The 21,353-nt window shown below is 38.1% G+C and overlaps 1 long non-coding RNA gene across 1 annotated transcript; it reads right to left on the bottom strand.

Annotated features, from left to right (window-relative positions):
- Positions 1-12,659: 12,659 nt before the first annotated feature.
- On the bottom strand, positions 12,660-14,961 carry LOC110893859. Its single transcript, XR_002565994.2, has 3 exons — positions 14,549-14,961; positions 13,416-13,470; positions 12,660-12,878 (listed from the first exon to the last, which is right to left on the bottom strand). It is a non-coding gene; the product is annotated as an uncharacterized LOC110893859 (long non-coding RNA).
- Positions 14,962-21,353: the final 6,392 nt, after the last annotated feature.

Below are 21,353 nucleotides of genomic sequence, written 5' to 3'. Positions count from 1 at the left end.
CCGAGACTTTGATTTTGACAAACAGTGTGAAAATGCCTTTAATGTGTTGAAACAGAAATTGGTTGAAGCCCCAATCTTGCAATCACCAAATTGGTCATTACCATTTGAAATTATGTGTGATGCAAGCGACTATGCGGTTGGGGCCGTGTTGGGTCAACGGGTAGACAAAAAGCCGGTTGTTATTTACTACGCAAGTAAGACTCTCTCGGATGCACAACTTAACTATACAACAACTGAGAAAGAGCTACTTGCGGTAGTTTATGCATTAGATAAATTCCGGGCTTACATATGGGGTAGCAAAGTTATTATTTATTCTGACCACAGTGCTGTCAGGTACCTCATGGAGAAAAAGGATGCTAAGCCGCGGTTGATATGATGGGTACTCCTATTACAAGAGTTTGATTTGGAGATTCGAGATAAGAAAGGGAGTGAGAATGTGGTCGCGGACCATTTGTCTCGGTTGAGTGTAGAGGATTCTTCCCGTGAAGAAATTAATGAGACTTTTCCAGATGAGCACATTTTAAAAGTTGGAATATTACCATGGTATGCTAATATTGTTAACTATTTGGTTACAGGTGACTTACCGGCTCATTGGGATAGAAGGAAGAGGTTGCATTTCCTGTCTCAAATCAAGTACTACACGTTGGAAGAACCGGACTTATTCAAGATTTGTCCGGATCAAGTCGTTCGAAGATGCATACCCGACGAGGAGATTCCTAGCGTCTTGATGCACTTGCATTCATTTGCTTGTGGGGGCCATTTTAGTGGTCACAAAACAGGGCACAAAGTGCTAAATAGCGGTCTTTATTGGCCGACTATTTTTAAGGATGCTTTTCATTTCGCTAAAAACTGTGTTGAGTGTCAAAAGTTGGGGAGTATCTCAAAAAGGGATGAAATGCCCATGCAACCGATCCTTATTGTAGATATTTTTGATGTATGGGGGATCGATTTCATGGGCCCATTCCCTAATTCGCATGGCAATTTATACATTTTGGTGGCGGTCGATTATGTATCCAAATGGGTCGAAGCGATTGCCACCAAAACGAATGACCATACCGTTGTTTGCAATTTTGTTCAAACGAATATAATTTCTCGATTTGGGGTTCCCCGAGTAATCATTAGTGATGGGGGATCTCATTTCAAGAACTTTAATTTTGGCAAACTCTTGAAACGGTATGGTGTTGACCATCGAATTGCTACTCCCTACCACCCACAAACAAGCGGTCAAGTTGAGGTTTCCAATAGGCAAATAAAAGAAATTTTGCAAAAGACCGTTCGACCCGACCGAAAGGATTGGTCAACAAAGTTGAATGATGCTTTATGGGCCTATAGAACGGCTCATAAAACACCTATTGGAACTACTCCTTATCGCTTAGTTTATGGGCGAAATTGTCACTTGCCGGTGGAACTTGTGCATCGTGCTTGGTGGGCTATAAAAGAGGTTAACATGAAATATGACGATGCAGGAAAGGAGCGAAAGTTGAAGCTTTGTGAGTTGGAGGAGCTTAGGGAAGAAGCGTACGAGTGTGCTTCAAAGTACAAGGATGACATGAAGAGAGCACACGATGCAAAGTTGAAACCAAAGGAGTTTGAAGTGGGTCAAAAGGTTTGGCTCTACAATTCGAGGATTAAATACTTCCCGGGAAAGCTCAAGAGCAAGTGGATGGGCCCGTATGTGATAACACGAGTCGGGAAACTTGGAGATGTTACGATCAAGGACCCGAAGGACGGGTCGAAGCAAACGGTTAACGGTCACCGCCTTAAACCATTTCTTGATGGTAATGAAGAGAAAAAGGATGCAAATGTGGAGTTGGTATGCTTCTTGGGAAGCGTACCAACATATGAGGTAAATTAAAAGGTCCGGTAACACGTTTTGTAAAGTTTTGTACACTTATTCAATTGTTTGCGTAATTGGATGTAAATCGTTTCCGTTTCATACTAACCTTTCTTGATTGTGTGAAGTTCGGGCATTCCAAACGGGTCGTGAAGATACAAGGTATGTTTTAGACTTGATTTGGTGCATTGAGGACAATACACGAATTTTTGGGGGGTGGTAGGGCCGTTAACGATTATTGGTTTATAAATTTTAAACTTATAAAAAAATCACAAAAAGATTTTTATCAATTTTTAGGAATTTCTAGTGAACATAGCTCTTTAAAAAAAAAAAAAATTTCACTACCCGTCGGCGACGGGGTGATGGCCGTCGGCGACGGGGTCCCTAAATGCCCGTAGACATAAGTTTAGCCGTCGGCAGACACATAACCCGTCGCCCCACCTCTCAAATCCAAGACCCGTCGGCGACGGGGTGGGACCCGTCGGCGACGGCTTTCCAAAATTACTCCGAGGCAGGTTCGTTCTAAGGTCGTAAAAAACGATTTAAAACCCATTTTCACCTTACCAAACCTCTTCCAAACCCAGTTTGCACCACAAACTCGAACCCCAATCATCTTACCTCACTTTTTCACCACAAATTCCCTGCTTTCTCTCTCTCCAAACTCACCCAACTCCTTCATCTTCTCCATCTTATTCCCCAAACCCTAGACCTTCAACCTTCCATAACTTCCTCAATTCTCCACCAAATCCTCTGATTTTTAGGTCCATCTTGGATAATTTTTCAAGACAAACAAAACCCCTAACACGGTTTTCATCAATTCTTGCTATTGTGCAAGATTTCTGGGCGTGTTCTTGAGGGTTTTTGAAAGGGTGTTCATCAAAGTGCTTGCTTGTCATCTTTTCTTAGTTTTTCTTGTCTAACAACATCAAAGGTATGGATTCCTCTTAAATTTATGCTTGATTATTATATATTAGTGTTTTTCTTCCGAAATTTTAAACTTTTTGGTTTAAGAGTAGGTTGTTTAGACAATGTATGTTATGATAGTATGATTTTGAGCAAGATTAGTGGTTTTGAATGGAATTTGAGCATGTTATAACCATAGTGAAGTGATTACAGTGTTATGAACATGATTGAACATGAAAATGATGTTGAATTTTTGTTGAAATTATATGAGATTGTACGATTAACAAAGGATTAATAAGTTTATGACAAGGTGAGCGACTTTGGAAGTTTAAAGAGGCGACTTTGTGTATTCTTGTTAATAAATTGTCGACATCATACTTCATGTTCAAGGTTTGAGAGTTAATGAAGGTTGAATCTATATTGATGATTTGCTTGTTTGTGATTGTAGTCATGGCAGGAAGCAAGAGACAAAAGACTACGGGTCAAGCGTCATCATCCGGGATTGGGTCTTCTTCCGGTTTAATACCGAAGAAATGGGAACAACCGAGCACTGTTGCAGAAAATGATCCGAGATTATACCGACAAGATTGGGAATGGGCAAAGTTCAGGGATAGTCAAAATGCCCGAATTTGGGATGATGAGAAGAACAAGCAGTTGTCGAGCTACCAAGATAGAAAGTTGGAAGCTAAGTTGTGGAAATGGAAGATGACAAATGGGGTGAACACATCGGTTCCAACAAGAGTGATATGTGAACGGACCGTGAATGTAGAAGAATTCCGGAAAATCGGAATTGTGCAAATGTTCGAGAGGTTGGGCTGGGAGAGTGTATTGGATTGGTGTGAAGACAACACTCACCGGATTTACTTGTCAGAAGTATGTGAGTGGTTGTCCACATTGAAGCTTGTCAACAAGAATGAACCCCCTTCGCAATGGAAGTTAGTGGGGAAGACATCTCGAGGAAACATGACGATGTCTTTTGAAACTATGAATCGTATTGCTAGGTTTGATTCTTTGGGGGTACAAGCCTATGATTATCCATCCATTGAAAATTTTTTGGATAATCATTTGAACACCAACGACATAGATCAATTGGTAGATGTTATCTTGCCAACCCACCCAGGGGGTGATATGAAACGAAAGCATATGTCACTCGAGGGAAAGATCCTTCAAGGGATCTCGGTTGAGAACATTTTAGCAAGATTTGGTGATCGTGGGGGTGTGCGAGTTAGTGATTGCAGGGTGGTGCATGCCCTATTGTATGGGGCCCCGACACTGTCATGGAGGCACATAGTCATGATGAACACATGGGCCACCCGGGAGTCGTCTCAGAGGCGATTTATTCCGTATGCTCGCTTCATCAGTGCTATGCTTGTGCAGCAGAATTGCTTACCTTCGGAGGCACTATGGGTCTCTAAGCCAGTGGAGGAATTTACTTGGGGTTACATGAAGAAAAATTGGAGGATAGAGGTCAAGTTTTCGGGAAATAGGTATGTGGTGACCGATGATTTGGGGAACAAGTTTGAGGTTCGTACTTCCGGGGCACCACCCGTGCAGGAAGAAGATGTGGAGATGGAGGAAGAAGAGGAAGAAGAGGAGGAAGCTGAACCCTCCGAGGTACGAAGGCCAAGGCAACGTTATATGCGGCCACATAGGGAGATAAACGCTGAGGTGGCAGGTTTTGTGACCCGACGACGGGTACCCTCCTACAAAAACTTTGACAGGGGGCAACAGGAGATATATGATAATGTCTCCGCGTGTATAGGAGTGGGTCGGGAATACAATCAAAGGAGAGAAGCTTGGCAAGGGTCTTACGGAGCTTCAATGCAAGAATATTGGGACGCTCAAGGAGCCCAACGTGAAAGAATGAATAAGTTCATGGAAGAGCAAGAACTGTTTCAAGCCATGCAAAGATCACATATGGAACAGTTAGCAAAGCAACAGGAGGATGAAGCAGCCCGAAGGCGGGCATGGGAAGAAGCGGAAACGGCGCGTCGACAACAAGAAGAAGAATTGAACCGCCGCCGTTGGAGTGCCATGTATGTCTCTCAAGAGATGGCGCTTAATAACGCCAAAGTGTTGCATGATCAGGAGCGACACCATAGAGACTACCAAGCCGGCCTCCCCTACGCCGAGCACTCGGGGTGGACAAATTACTCCGAGCTTCCCTATCCTCAAGGCCCATCCGACCCGACTCCGCATTGGCCTGAAGCGGTAGGGTCTAGCTTCGTTCCAATCCCGTACCAACCGCCACCCCAAGGGGAGCAAAGCCCCTTAGATAACTATAGGGAGATGTTCGAGGCCCTCACTGGTTATCCATACCAACCCAACCCGCCCATGGATCCCAACGAGAGATATCAGCGGTAGTGGTATGGTATGTTTTATGTTGTTGTTGTTGTTGTATATTATTTTCCGTTATTTCTTTTTGTTTTTATTTAATTATTGCCTAGTTAAATGAACTTTGTGGGTGTGTTCCCTATATAACCCTCACGAGACCGACTCGTCCTCCCGAGCTATCGGGAGGTTTAAAGGGCTTGCGTGCATATGCTAAATGCCGTCGTGATTCCTACGAAAGTGAGTTAGGTTTAATGTAGTGTAAACTATTTTCCACATAAAGTCAAAGGTGAAATAATGTATGGCTTGGTAATAATTTCATAAAAGTGGTAGAACCAGGTGACTAACAAATTTTGATGGTTGTGAGAAGCATGCTTCTACACAGGGGTTAAGATTTGTAGGTACACTATGTTCGTGAGACAACTGCTTGGTGAAAAGATGAAGAGCACGAGGAACTAGCGAAAAACCAGGTGCATACGTTTCTTTTTACCTTTGATCTTTAGTTAGCAAATAAGTGGAGTGTATATTGTATTTTATTTTCCGGGGTGTAAATTTGGGGAGGTTAGCCGTGTCACATCCCTTGCGCGTTTTACAAACTCTAGTTCTTACACATTGAGGACAATATGTACCTAAAGTGTGGGGATGGGGGAGTAGTAAAAATTTTCGATTTTGACCCGTTCATTTAAATACTACACATTGAGGACAATGTTTACCTCAAGTGTGGGGATGGGGGAAAATTTCAAAAATTTTTCAAAAATGTCTTGTTTTCAAAGCAATCTCAAAAGCACAAATAACCAAGTCGACGAGGGATGTCACAAACCATTTGGTCTTTTGTCATGGTCAAGTTCAAATTAATAAGCATATCGGGTATTTAGTGGGTGGTTATTTGAGAATAATTCGCCTAAGGAACTAGCAATGTATGCATATCACATATCATACCCTTTATACGTGAGGTTTGAGCCCTTTATACACCATAGATTCACATTTACATGTTTCTTTGTTGAGTGGGCCATTAGTCGCGTATTGTAGAACTTGCAACTTTCGATACATTTGAGACTATAGACCGAATACAAGCACGAGAATGATTAAGGCATTAGGTAAACCTTTTCCTTTTAAACCATTTACCCATCCTTACCCAAACAACTCCCCTAGTTGCCCAATTTGAGCCTAAACCTTTTGTTTGATCACCCACTTAGCCCATAACCATAAGCCTTTTCTTTTTAAACCCGTGTGATGAAAATTCGATTATAGGAAATTAAGTTTGTATAGTTGTGTCTTAAAAAAAAAAAAAATCAGAAAATGTTGCGAAAAAGAATGAAAAAGCAGTGAGAAAAACACAAAAAGATGTGCTAATAGTTTATTGAATAAAAGGCGAAAGTTTTTGCCCATTGTGGATGTTTAGAGTTTACTTTTGTTTAGAATAGTCTTTTGTAATAAAATTCGAATTTTTCATCACCTTAGCCACTTAAAAATATCCTATTCCTACCCTTCGCCTAGCCCAATTACAACCCTTCAAAGACCTTTTGACTTGTGCTTAGTATTTGTGTTCGATAGTGGAGAATGATTGAGTTGCAAGCCTATGCGGGTACGTGTTCTACTTGGTTTTTGAGCGATTCATTGTTGAAAAGCTAACACATTACATATGTTAGCAAACATTAAGCCGAGTGGAGAGCACATTGTGAGGGATATGCATGATTTGTTAGTTTTACGGGCGGGTTAATTTTGGGTAACCATTTATGTATCTAAAGCACGTCACCGCTGAATACATTGAATATTGTAAAGAGTTTGAACTTTTGTATGACATTAGACCTTAACCTTTGTCTCGGGAATGGGATGTATGTTCATTGTTTGACCCACGTGAAAGTGAAAAACAGATTTGCTTGAGGGCAAGCAAAAGACAAGTGTGGGGATGTGATACGTGGTTGAAAACCGGTGCTTGTAATTGTTTAACTTAACATTTTTACGTGAGTTTTAGTTTCGAATAGCCTACTTTTGATCAAGAATGTGTTTTGCAGGTTTGATGAAGCTTAAGGAGCTTTTCGGGAGCTTTACGGGTCATCGGATCGAAAACCGGAACACCGGGACGCGTTACGGATCAACCGGAAGTGCTAGGAGCAAAAAATGGAAAATGGGTTTTTGGGGAGCCGTCGGCGACGGGGTACAGGCCGTCGGCGACGCCCCCTGAATAACCCCGTAAGCTGAAATGGCCGTATCCAGGTGTATAAGCCGTCGGAACGAAATGAACAAATCAGGACCCGTCGCCGACGGGTTGAGGGCCGTCGGCGACGGCCTCTCAAATCTTGAAACGCGAATTTTGTGATTTGTGGGGTTTTATTCCGATTTCCATTGGTTGGTACTCATTGAATTCGGGAGTTACACTTCATTTTGAGTTTGAAAGACATTCTTGGAGCCAATTATCATCTATCCTTTATCACCACTTCATCTCGAATCAAGATTCCATCTTCTCAACAACCCGAATCATCATCCAATTCCAAACCCTAGCTCATCACCATTACAATCATTCAACCATTCGTCCATCCACCATAATCACTCACCTAAAACCCTAATCCTCATCCATCAATTCACCTTCAAGCTTCATGATGATCCAATTCACGCTTCCAACATCCGGTGATCAAGTTTCTTCGATCATGCTTGGCTAATTTCTTGGAGGTGTCACCCCGGTGTAGACTTTTGTAAGATTTAGGGTTTATTATGTTTTGTTGATTGTTTTGTGACAACTTGAATTGCGTTCGAATCTTAGACAATTGTCCTACGTTGGTATTGAATTTGCAAACTGTCGAGTGAATGATTAAATTTGACTTTGTGAAATGAATGCACGTATTTATGCTTTGTCTTTTGGTAGGATTTGTTAGTCCAAAGTAACGAAGTGTATCATGGTCCGTTGTTTACGACGTTGATAGCGATTGACACCTAAGCTTTGTGATTGCGACCCGTTAACGAACTATTTCAAGTAAAGCTAATTAAAATACATAGTAACCCTAAGTCTTGCAATTGTTGAAACCGGGTGTGAGCCTTGTTTTCTTATTATTGTTTAAACAATCATTTTCACTTCTTGCATTTAGTAGTTAATTTAGTTAATTGCTTTAGTAATTTCAATTCACATCTTTCAATCAAGCAAAAATATACAAAAACAATATAGCAAGCTTCATAACAGTGACAACTATTCATAATTCAATCAAATCCGCACACAAACCACATACTCTTCGTGGTTCGACCCCTTGCTACCACTAGCTATTTGTTAAGGGTAATTAGGGTATATAAATATTATCTTTGACCGGAGCGCGACACTCCGATCACCCTCCCCGGCCCTTAAGTCCTGCGCCGTGACAACTTGAATTGCGTTCGAATCTTAGACAATTGTCCTACGTTGGTATTGAATTTGCAAACTGTCGAGTGAATGATTAAATTTGACTTTGTGAAATGAATGCACGTATTTATGCTTTGTCTTTTGGTAGGATTTGTTAGTCCAAAGTAACGAAGTGTATCATGGTCCGTTGTTTACGACGTTGATAGCGATTGACACCTAAGCTTTGTGATTGCGACCCGTTAACGAACTATTTCAAGTAAAGCTAATTAAAATACATAGTAACCCTAAGTCTTGCAATTGTTGAAACCGGGTGTGAGCCTTGTTTTCTTATTATTGTTTAAACAATCATTTTCACTTCTTGCATTTAGTAGTTAATTTAGTTAATTGCTTTAGTAATTTCAATTCACATCTTTCAATCAAGCAAAAATATACAAAAACAATATAGCAAGCTTCATAACAGTGACAACTATTCATAATTCAATCAAATCCGCACACAAACCACATACTCTTCGTGGTTCGACCCCTTGCTACCACTAGCTATTTGTTAAGGGTAATTAGGGTATATAAATATTATCTTTGACCGGAGCGCGACACTCCGATCACCCTCCCCGGCCCTTAAGTCCTGCGCCCCTATTCCAGCCCGTAGCACAGGATTACCAGGTCAGTCTCCAACCAGTAACTTTGTAGCTTAAGTGGCGTCATTCATAAGACTCAAACCCATGACCACATGGTAATCCTTTGTAGCTTCATAGTTCATGCATAATAAATAAATTTTTATTATGTGTTTAAAAAGAAATAGTTAAAAATATTTACACTTCATGATTGTATTAAACTAGTTGATGCCCCGCCCGCATTGCGGGATGATGGCCGAATAATTCTCAATCAATTAAAAAAACACTACTATAATTTTCCTAGGAAAAAAATAAAACGATCATAAGATCGTAGTTTTGGGCTCAGGACAAAACTGTAATTTTTCCGAACTAATGAGCGAGTGTTAAGCAGCTCCTTGAGACGAAAAAAAATTAAATCGAGTCAACCAATTAAAACAAAAAACTTTTATAGTTTGCCAGAAAAACTAAAACGATTGGGAAAACGTAACTTTGAACCGAGGGTGAAATCATAATTTTAGTTGAGGGATAAAATCGTAAATTAAATGGACCAATGGAGGAGTGTCAGGCAGCTGCCGCATGTCTGTAATTTTACACTGAGGGCAAAATTGTAATTTAGCCAGGAAAACAAACAAAAACGATGGAGAAAATGTAAATTTAAGTTGAGGGCAAAATCGTAACTTGGCTGTGAGAGAAAAAAACTAATGACAAAACTGTAAATTTAAACAGGGCAAAAATTGTAATTTTTAACCGAGGGCAAAATTGAAATTTTTAGCTGGGAGCAAAAACGTAAATTTATTTTTACAGTTAATTACTGTTTTCGTCCCTATGGTTTGTCAAAAATCACTATTTCAGTCCATTAGTTTAAAAATTGCGATTTCGTACCTGTGGTTTCACTTTCCTAACCATTTCAGTCCATGTGGTTACACTTTTGTAACCATTTCAATCCATTTATTCTGTAAGTATAGGGACTGAAGTGGTTACGAGGTGGACTGAAATGGTTACGAAAATGAAACCACAGGGACTGAAATCGTAATTTTTAAACTAATGGACGGAAATGGTGATTTTTGATAAACTACAAGGATGAAAACAGTAATTAACTCTTATTTTTAAGTGGGGGTAAAAACATAATTTTGAACTGATGGGAAAATTGTAATCTAAAACAGGATAAAATCGTAAATTTGTTGGGCCAATAGGAGAATGCCATGAATGACTATAAATATAAACTAGGCAAAATCGTAATTTGGTTAAAAAAATTGTGGGTGGCATGTGGCCGCCCAACTCAACCAATCCCATAAAAATACTATTGCCGGCCATGGGTTTTGTTATTGTAGATAATGCTGAGCACGACATCCTATTTCACAATGTAGGCGTCGAAGAGATTGGTTGCAATGCAACTCAAGCCTTCTTCGTAATACTACAAAAATATATAATGTCTAGTTGTCCGCTAGTCGTTGGCACACTCTAAAAGGTAGCCCACTTGGTAGAGGCGTACACCTCTTAAGGGAGAGCTCCCAGGTTTAATTTTGAGTAAGGGTGAAAATTTTAAAATATTAGTGAATGGTAGAGCAAACTTTGCCATTCATAAAAAGTGTCAATAAACTAACTCCAACATGCCTACAACTGGACTAAGAACTAAGGACACTAAATTAACAAGTGTCAATGAAATAATTTACAAGACAAAAATAGACGCTTAACCCCTAGAACATATGAAAATCTGATTAGACAAAGTCGGACCACATGAAGGTCTAATATTTTAATAATATGAGTGACATATTTGAGATCCAAACACATTCCAAATCTATCTTGTACGTGACTAAATACCCTATCTCTAGTACCGCAATCTTGTAATGAGGCAAAATTCGACAGGTCCAAATTGCAACTCACGACCTATGACATGAAAGAACATAAAGTATCAAGTGGACTAAACTTAGGTTATATGTGTAACGGGTATCCATTATCATCCAATTTATGTACACATGAATTCCCAACATTAATCTTCACTATAATGGATCATTCTATCCATCTTATTGAGGAATGTCGGTAGCTAAGCCATCGATCCCTCAAGTTTTGAAGTTTGCTTAGTTAACCCACAAATTTGCTTAGTTACCTGCTATCCTTATGTAATTTGCCATATGATTAATTTAAAACCGGTCATAATACTCCATATAAAAAAAAACCCCACAAGTTTAAATTACGTTACCAAACCTTCAAATTGTTTACTTTTTGTTTTTAGCCTTGAAGTTTGAAAGTTTTCATTTATACCCCATGCACTATTACTCCGTTTTTACACCCCTCAAATATTAAAATTTGCAATTTTAACCCTTAGACTATTACTCCATTTTACGATTTTTACAACTTTTACAAGTTGCATTTTTAACCACTATGTTTGATGACTTTGTAAAATATCATTTTTTTACATGTTCTTAGTTTACTTAAAAAACTATTTTTTACGTGCATCATGTTCTTTGGTCACCTACGAAGTCTAACCCCTAAGCTTTCACATAATGCCACATCTTTGTGGTGTGTTTTTTTGCACTTGGTTAAAAACATTGTGTTTTACACTTATTGATAATTGTCTTTTACGCATTGTATTTTACGAATTATGTGTAGCATATTGTATATTACACATTGTGTTTTATGAATTGTGTGTAGCGCATTGTGTCTTACGCATTGTGTTTTACACTTCGTGTGTGACTGATATGGTTGGACTCGTTGTGCGCCGCTACAAAGTACGGCTGGCAAAATACTAGTTCTTTGTTATAGCCTTACACTATATATCCTAGTAAGGTTATAGAACATAACCTACAGTTTAAAATAAAAAATATATTAAATGCAAGTAAACCTCGTATCTTTAAGGGAAAATGGACTGTATCACCCTAAACTATGTAAAATTAGCCAATACCACGCCCAACTTTCAAATTTGCTCCCACCACCCCCAACTTAATACTTTGGTTGTCCTGTCACCCCTCGTTAACCAAACACTAACTTAGTTAGTTTTTTTTATCCTACATGGCTAAATTTTGATGATGTGGCTTGTTTTTTATGACGTGTCATGCTGAGGTGGCCAATTATTTTTAAAGAAATCTATATTTTAATTATAATTAATATATAAATCTCATTTTAAAAGATCCAAGGCAGGATTAAACAATCCCTCTCTTCTCCTTCCCAAACATGCACAAACCTTCAAACCCTAATCCACCATGAACACACCAAAACACACCTGCTTAAAACTCCAAATCCCCCAACCAATTCCTCTTCAATCTCTGCAATTTTGACCAAAGAACAGCAGTCAAACCCACCGATGCCTATATAAAAAGAGAAATCGATGCTACTGACGAGATCTAGAGAGAGAAACAGACCGAGCATGATCGATTACGACGCCTCAATGTCTCCATCTTCATTGTTTGATGATCAATCGGCTCACAGAACTCGATCACTTGATATTTCGACGTTATCGAACCGAACGGACTTATGAATTGAAGGAACTAAAGGTGAATTTGACGCGATTTGCAGGCGGAGTAGCGGTTGGAGGTAAGGGATTGGTGGTTTTGAGAGAAGTGTTGTCACACCCCCAAAATACCACATGCGGGAACTCCGCGGGATGTGCGACGTACCAGGATTCGAGCCACCAATCACATTGAACCACGCATTGTATTTAAACAAAACATATCATTAATTGCCAATAGTAAATGTCAATCATAAGATTAAACCAAAAGAGTTGTGTAGCGGAAGCATTTAGTAAATCGTTAAACAACTGTTTCATAATGAGTGTTCAAAACCAATGTATCAAATATATGTTTGTCCAAGAGCCTCGATCCATGACCACTCCAGCACTCCCAGATAGCAAGTCCATGTCAAGCAATCTAACGACCTGCAAGCATGCAGACAAGTGTGTCAGACGACGCTGGTGAGTTCAAAGTTTTGTTAACGCGTTTAGTTACCAGATGTGTGTTTAGAGCAGTTCAACGTTTTGTTTTGATGTTGTTATTACTCGATTACCGTATGTGGCGACTAGATGTGAATGCCCAACCCCAATGCCTCCATTTAGGCATTGGTCATGAGGTCAAGGTATCAAACAACCTTGAATAGATGTAAGGGGTCTTATATGTACACGATGTGAATGCCCAACCCCAATGCCTCTAACTAGGCATTGGTCATGAGGTCCATGTAATTAGTTCACGCCCGTCCTTTCGGCCCGGTGTGAGGGTGCCAAACCTAATAGCGCTATCAACTAAATACCTCGTTGCTTCTTCAGCAACACGGTAGATGTATGGGGTCTTACATGATTTATATTGTGTTCAATAACCAACATCCCAAATAAACAGTTTACCCAGTATTCCCTTTAGAAACGTTTACCAGATGTCCCAAACCACCGGGACGCATGCTTAGAAAAGTGCAGTGAACTCACCTTTGCTTTGCTCGGCAGATAGTTTACTTGTTTTAACGTTTTGGTCAACCACGTCCTATTTATGGTTACCGAGTTTAATCAGATTCGTATGCAAGTAATATCAGATTCGTATGCAAGTAATATCACGTATTTGTACACAAGTATCATGTAAATCGGGCATACGGGATTAGTATAGATCCAAATCAAGTGAACAGTAGTGTAAGCAGCCCACAGTGCCATGTAAATGTACAGCCCAATAAATCGTGTGGCCCAACGTGAGAGGGTGCGACCTGATTACTAGGTGTGCGGTCCAACATGTGATCCGATCGTACAAGTGTGTGCGAGTGTGGGCCTCTGAGTGCGTGGTCACAAAGACAGTGTGCGGTCCTACTTTAAGCGTGCGACACACTCATACGCATTTATCCAAATAACCTATGCTCACCCATCTTTATTTATATCATCAATTATCATCAAACAAATCTTTACGAGCATGACATTTATATATGAAAACTTTAATTCGAAATAGGTGAACAAACATATGTGTAGATATATCGAACAACTTGCCATCAACCATTTACATACAAACTTCATGACAAATTTACTGACATGCGTGATTGTGTTCCTCATTTTCAAATAATTCTCATAAATCATTTAATTTAAATAGTAACAAGCATAATTGCCATACAAATATTCATCCCATGGATGAATCATAAAAAATTTATGCATCAGTGGATACCTGATGTCATACTCTAAATCTCATTTTTTTGTTTTACCAACATTAGTAGCATATAATATTCAAGCCATGAAACCACAAAATGCAAGAAAGTCAACTAAGTTCATAAGTGCACACGTATATATCTAAATCAATCTTTATGGTGGAGCAACTTTTAAGCCATTCATGAACCTTTAATTCAAATTCAAATATCTAAACCAATCGATAACCAAAATCAACCAAGAACTACAAGATATTCAAAACAACTAAGTCGGCCAACGGTCATCAGACCCATTATAACAGTTCATCAATTATATGCATTATTCATGTAATGGAATGTATACTTTTAACAGCAAGTATTATACCTTCCTTTCAAGTCTTATTCAAAGAGTTTGCAATTTTAACCAAACAATACTAAACACAAGATACTCAAAATACGCACCTACTGACCGAACCGGAACAACACCTCTACGTTCCGCAGCCGCTATCGATCGTCATCATCACCTTCATCACAAAACGGCCGGAGAAAGAACAGTAGCCACTGCCGTCATCCGCCGTTCTCCGGTTCACCACTGTCGCCGGATTACCGGCAGTTGCCGGCTCCACAGGTCGTCAGAGAGAGAGAGTGAGAATAGAGTGTGGGTGTGAGGGATTACCGGTGTGCTTGCGGCTCGCCGGAGCTCCGTCCTAGTCACTGGAATTTACAGAGAAGGAACGGGAGGTGAAAGGGGAGGTCTGTGGTGTTGCGTGTGACTGGAGAAGAAGCCGGGTCTCGGGAGAGGAGATAGGACATTCAGGGTGTGCGGCTGAAACAAAAGGTTAATTACGTTTTTCTTTTTGTTGGTTAAAAATGAGGGGTGGGGTATATAAGGGGATATTTATAGGGTAGGGTTTAGGTTTAGGTTAGTTGGGTTGGGCTCCACCCAAGTGTATGAACCCGTTAAATTTCATGTCTCGATTAAACGAATTTGCCCATTTAAATTAACAACTAAACATCATGGTAAATATATATACATGTGTATGTTACGTTGAATTCGTCTGGTTCGGGTTGTTGGTCAAACAGTGCATTCATCTCGTCGCGTGTTATTATTATCAAATAATAATAATAATATTAATAATAATAATAATAATAATAATAACAATAATAATAAAATGCTCGTGTCTCAACGATCAGGTTCAAGAGTTCGAGTTGTCACAAGTGTTGTCGTCGCCGGAGGTGTTGGTAGGATTATCGAAGGTGGTGTTTGGGGTGTCGGAGGCGTCAGCGTCGGCTAGAGATTCCGTCGGTTCCATGACTGACGCAAAGTGCAGACAGTGGTGAATGTATCTCCGGCTGTCGAATGGTTTTAGATATTTAGAGGACGATGAAGAACAATATCACTGATATGAACAAAAATGGCAGATCTAAAACATCATCTAACACACAAATCTAACACACAAATCTGCCATCATCAAGTTTGCTACTGAATAAACTCACCAGATCTGTAAACTCCCTCATTTTTTTGCTCCAATTTCTCTTCAATCTCTGCAGATTGGAGATTGTGTGTTTGTGTTGAAATGCAACTGATTTGGGGTTAACAAGTATAAATGGGGGGTTGTACACCTAGGCATGCCAGGTCACAACTCTTTTGCCACATAGGATTAAAAACCTAACTGAGTTAGTGATTATTTAACGAAGGGGTGACAATGCCACCTAAATGTTGAGTAGAGGGTGGTGGGAGCAAATTTGAAAGTTGGGCGTGGTATTAACCAATTTTGCATAGTTTAGAGTGATACAGTCCATTTCCCCTATCTTCAATAACAAAAAGCAATATTAAAATACATGCGAATGGGACATTTTCTTTTAACTCAAATTTCAATTTTTACTCATTTTAGGATTTGAATTCATAGCCTTTTTAATTTGATGCTCTAAGAAGTTTTGCTTCTCTCGTTAAACCACGAAACCCAATGGTCGTGGCAATGTGGAGGTTATGGGTTAAAGTCTCACTTGGTGTAATATTTTTCAGGTGGGTTATGGGTTTTACCACAGTAGGGATTCGAACGGTGGGTTCCACTAAAATGGTGGACAGGCCTGGTCCGGTCACCAACGCTATCTGTGTTCGCAGGGCTTGGGTGACCTTTAACCGATGGGTTTACTTGAGTGATCGGACTTGTATAGTATTCATTAGCCGTTAAAAAAGTCAAAGTTAAATTATTAAATTAGTTAAACATCCCATTAAAATACTAGCAATATTTTTATTTCATTATTCAAGCGATTAATTAACTAGTGAACATCGTTGCATGTTGCGACAAAGACGCTGACATGGTTAAAAATATATATTATTTTAAACCTTATTTGTTTCGTCACTGTATCCGTATTGTTTATGATAAAAAAAATTCACAATGGTTTCATTGCACAAATGTTAATTGTCTCATGTAACCCATAATCCACATTTTTTTCATTAAATCTCTAAATGGAAATTACATCGAAACAAAAGGTAAATGAGCAACAAGCTGCGCTGCTACCCCAAAATATAAAATTATGTTTTACATCGGTCGAAAACCATACAAATGTATACTAGTAAGGGTTTCGACAATACAAATACCATTGTTGTTTAATCGGGATTGGTACCGTTATTAGCACCCGATACAACTAATCCTACCAAAAAAATTCCATATTTCGATATAACTTCGTTTTATAAAAACAAGGTGTGAACTAGATGATATGTGCAAAACCTAACATATTTTTTTACATTCATCGGAACACATTTTGGTCGTTTTCTTGTATGAATTTTTGAAAACAAGTCGTTTATTTGTTTACTTTTGACATTTAAGATTGAAAATGCTTAAAACAACAAATGAGCAAATTCATGCCGAAAAACAAGTGTTTTTCAAAGAAACAAAAAAGTCACATGCCCCTGTGCTTGTTTCCCTCCAAAAAAGACAAAAGAAGTCATTTGACACAGGGCCGTACTTGATCAAATACACCCCCGTGTCACACTGGTTCAGATAAGACAAAATAGACCACCACGTACGGGCCATGCCTCTTTTGGCATGCCAGAAGACGACAAAATGAAGGACAATGGGACCCAGAAAGTTTATTTGGGATGTGCCCCAACTCACATAGCCTTGTGTTGTTGTATAAACTCTACACAAAAAAGACAAAAAGAAATGCAAAATTCAACCACACGACCCATGCCTAATAAGACACAGGGTCGTGCCCTATCCTGTTTAGCCTATAAATAGAGGTGTGGCGTTGCCATTTTTCTTGATCCTTTGGCACCTACTCTCTCTAACTCACCATCACTTTATACCACTAGCAACCACTATTTTCATCTTGTTTAGAGTTTACTTTTTCTAGCTTTGCGAGATGATCGCCTTTCTGCTTTTGACCAATAAACCCGCGTGTATTTTTCGCAGAATACTCGGGAGTTTACTTTCTCTAGCAACCACTATTTTCATCTTGTTTAGTATGATTGCAAATTTATACTTTTTTTTTTGAAATAAATGATTATTGAGAAGGAATTGAATATTTATGTTATTGTTTCTAATAACAATTGTTTTAGATGGTTTTTTTGCCCATCAGCGTAGTGCCGTTGCAAGTATTTGAAATAAATAACAATCGATTTTAAAATAAATACGGATTTCTTAGCTACTTGTTCTAGGTTTTGTTTTTACAAAATTTGTGTGTGTTTTTTGAGAGAACAAATGTCAATTTTGTTTTAATGTGATAGAAAGCCCTAAAAAGACGGTATATGTTTTATGTAATGATTTTACGCAAGCCATGACGAATGGAATGCCATATCTGACCCCTGATCTTTGTAATAGTAACCAACCACACCTCATGAGCTTAGTAGTTTAATTGTGGAAATAACCTATTGACTCTTGCAAATGTCAAACTGGATAAAAATAAGCGGCTTAGAATTCCATGAACAATCAATTGGCTAAAAAGGAGCTGTAACAGATGCTCGAATCAAGAGAGAATACCTACATGTTTTGCCTTGGGGCGATAACTTCCCTCGAAGGAGCATACAAACTCTAATCCGGGAAACTAATTAAGCTTTCAGAACAACAAGTTGTCGACTGGTTTCAAAAGTATCAAGGGAGGGCCGGATTAGCTTTTGAAAATCTGAGAAAAAAATTAAAGAAGTCTCATTACTTGAAGATTACCGATATACATGAAGATATGGGTTTTGCAAGCCGTTTAACAAGCAAAAGCTTGTGGATATTAAATTTTGTGGTTACATTCAGATTTCTAATTCCTAATGATGAGTTGGCTCTTCATATAGCTCTTGTGAACCAAACTGTAGTAGTTTCAACTGCTTCGATGAGATTTTTGACGAAGACACTAGGGTAAGTTTCAATATATTTTTTATTAAGTAATAAGTAATTTGATTTTATATTTAATGACAATATAATCTTTTTATATTTTTAGGGTATATTTTATATGAAGAGATGAAGAGATTAATGAGGAGACTAATGTATGATGATATAGATCACACTATGGCTCTGGTGGAACTTGAACTCATAGAAAACAATGAGTATTGACTTTTAAAAAACTCCTACGGTAGATTTTTGTGATACCAAGGTTGTATAAGCCTACTAAAAAATAACATATATGGTACGAGTGAGTGTGCATGGATACCTTTGATTGAATGTCTAAAATCACCCAACCTTTCGTGTGCATTAAAGGCAAGCCTTTATTCTCCCCAATTCTATAGATTGAAAAAAGCCTCGAAAGATATCACCGGTGGGAAATTGAAGACAACGAGGAAAATGATAATGAAAGTCATTCCGTAAGAACCAGAAAATTGAGAAAGAAAATGGTAAGAAAGTGAATCGCAAGAAATTAGCAATGAAGGATCCAACATAGGATATTTATGATATAAAATGGTAAAACTTAATTTTGTTCAAAATGTTATTGTAAAGTTTTCATTTTCAAAAAGCTTGAAAATATATTTAAATTGATGGTTTTAATAGTGGTTGGACTGCTTTGCTTATTTACATTCATATAACTATAACCAAACCATAGCAAATTGATTATTCAAAAAGCCATAACCAAATTATTGGTTTCTCACCCAGTTCAATTAATTTAAGTAAGTTTTCTCATTCAAGTTTTATGCGTACCGTATATTAAAACACTAAAATGAATGTATCGAAAACCCTTGTTTATTGAATTTTTGTACTAGGGATTTGAGGGGATGTGGATCGCCATTTTTATCCGAGCTGCTTGAAACCTAACATTGTTGAATTAGCAAAATTACTATTAATTAGAAAATAGAGTATTTTTTTGTATCATGGTGGTTGTGGTGTAGTAATGGTGGTTAAAGGTGAGAAAGAGAAATAGAGTAGAGAAAGGGTAAAGAGGTGGTGGTGGTTGTGACTATTGTGTGGTGGAGGTGGTGGAGGCTGCAGCAATTTTTTGGTGATGGAGATGGTGTGGTGGTGACTGTTTTGTGGTGGTGATGGAGGTGGTGTGAAGAGAGAGAGAGAGAGAGACGAGAACAGAGTGTCAAAATGTTTTTCTTATATACATACATATATATACCATGATACACACTTTATGTTTATAGTGGGAAAAAGAATTGATTATTTAATTGCTTTAATAAAAATGCATCAGAAAACACTGTAAATTGTCTCTGAAAAACTGCATTCGTAGACAATTCACAGATAAAACTATTGTCCTGGTTCAATGCGTTTTAGAGAGATAAAACTTTCTTTGGTGTTTTTAGGCCATTGCGTTTTAGTACTAAGACATTTTATGTGTTTTCTGGCCATTGCGTTTTAGAAAAACACACTTTTGAAGTGTTTTTAGTCATTGCGTTTTAGGTAAAACACATTTTTATGTGTTTTTAGTCCATTGCGTTTTAGAGAGAACACTTTCTTTTGTTTTTTTTGGCCATTACGTTTTAGAAAGGAGACATTTTAAAGTGTTTTCTGGCCATTGCGTTTTATAAATAAGACATTTCTTTGTGTTTTTGGTGCATTGCGTTTTAGGTAAAACACATTTTTATTTGTTTTCAGTCCGTTGCGTTTTAGAAATAAGACATTTTAAGTGTTTTATGGCCATTGCGTTTTAGAAATAAGACATTTCTTTCTGTTTTTGGTGCATTGCGTTTTAGGTAAAACACATTTTTATTTGTCTTCAGTCCGTTGCGTTTTAGAAATAAGACATTTTAAGTGTTTTCTGGCCATTTTAGAAAGTACACTTTCTTTTGTGTTTTTAGGCTATTGCGTTTTAAAAATAAGACATTTCTTTGGGTTTTCTGACAATTGCGTTTTACAAATAAGACATTTCTTTGTGTTTTTGGTGAATTTCGTTTTAGAAAAAAATGTCATTTTTAGGTTTTTTCCATTGCGTTTTACGCAACTGAGTTTTTTCCATTGCGTTTTACGCAACTGGGTTTTCGAAATTTTTTTCGAAAATATAGCAATAGTATACTCGTTTTAAAGGTAAAAAACGCTCGTTTTTTTGTGCAATTTTTATAAAAAATAATATCGTATGAAAGAGTTACTAATGTTTAAAAAAATGGGGGGGGGGATTGAAGGGGAGAGAAACTATTGCCTTAGATTGACTAGAATGCCCCTAAACAAACCCACGCGCCTCCTTTTTTTCCTTCAATTTCACTCATTTAATCTTAGCCATTGATTAAATAAATGGAAGGTCAAGATTACTTTATAGACTTCCTACCCAAATAAACTTCCTATTATATCCTAACCCTAGCAAATAATAGTAACTTAATTAACGGTTTGGATGAAGTTAAGTGAATTGATAATAATTGCAAGATTTTTAAATCAAGGTGTTATTGACAAATTTTTTTCAAAAAAATGTTCAAAAAATAACAATTTGGACAAAACCCTAGGAACCAAAATAGCAATTTACTTGATAATTAAGAATACTTTTAGGGCTGTTCAAATTGCTCGGCTCGTTCGATGCTCGCTCGGAAAATGCTCGGAATTTGCTCGTTCGATTTAGCTCGATTAAAAAAATGCTCGGTTCGGATCTGTTCGGTTTGTAAACGAACCGAGCACGAGCAAAGGTCAGCTCAGTTCAGTTCGGATCGGTTGGCTCAATTTATTTTATAATATATATATATATATATAGATATATATTTGTGTTTGTATGTGTATCCTTTTGAATGAAATGACTAGAGACCAACATTAACAATATTTGGTCCAAGATACAAATACAAATATCAATACCAATAGTCCATTATCCAATACTTAAATGTCTATTTGAGTAATTGAATCAAAATTTCAAATACTAA

The sequence above is a fragment of the Helianthus annuus genome, chromosome 12 (assembly GCF_002127325.2).
Source record: "Helianthus annuus cultivar XRQ/B chromosome 12, HanXRQr2.0-SUNRISE, whole genome shotgun sequence".
NCBI lineage: Eukaryota > Viridiplantae > Streptophyta > Magnoliopsida > Asterales > Asteraceae > Helianthus > Helianthus annuus.
This window is presented reverse-complemented; position numbering and strand designations above follow the sequence as displayed.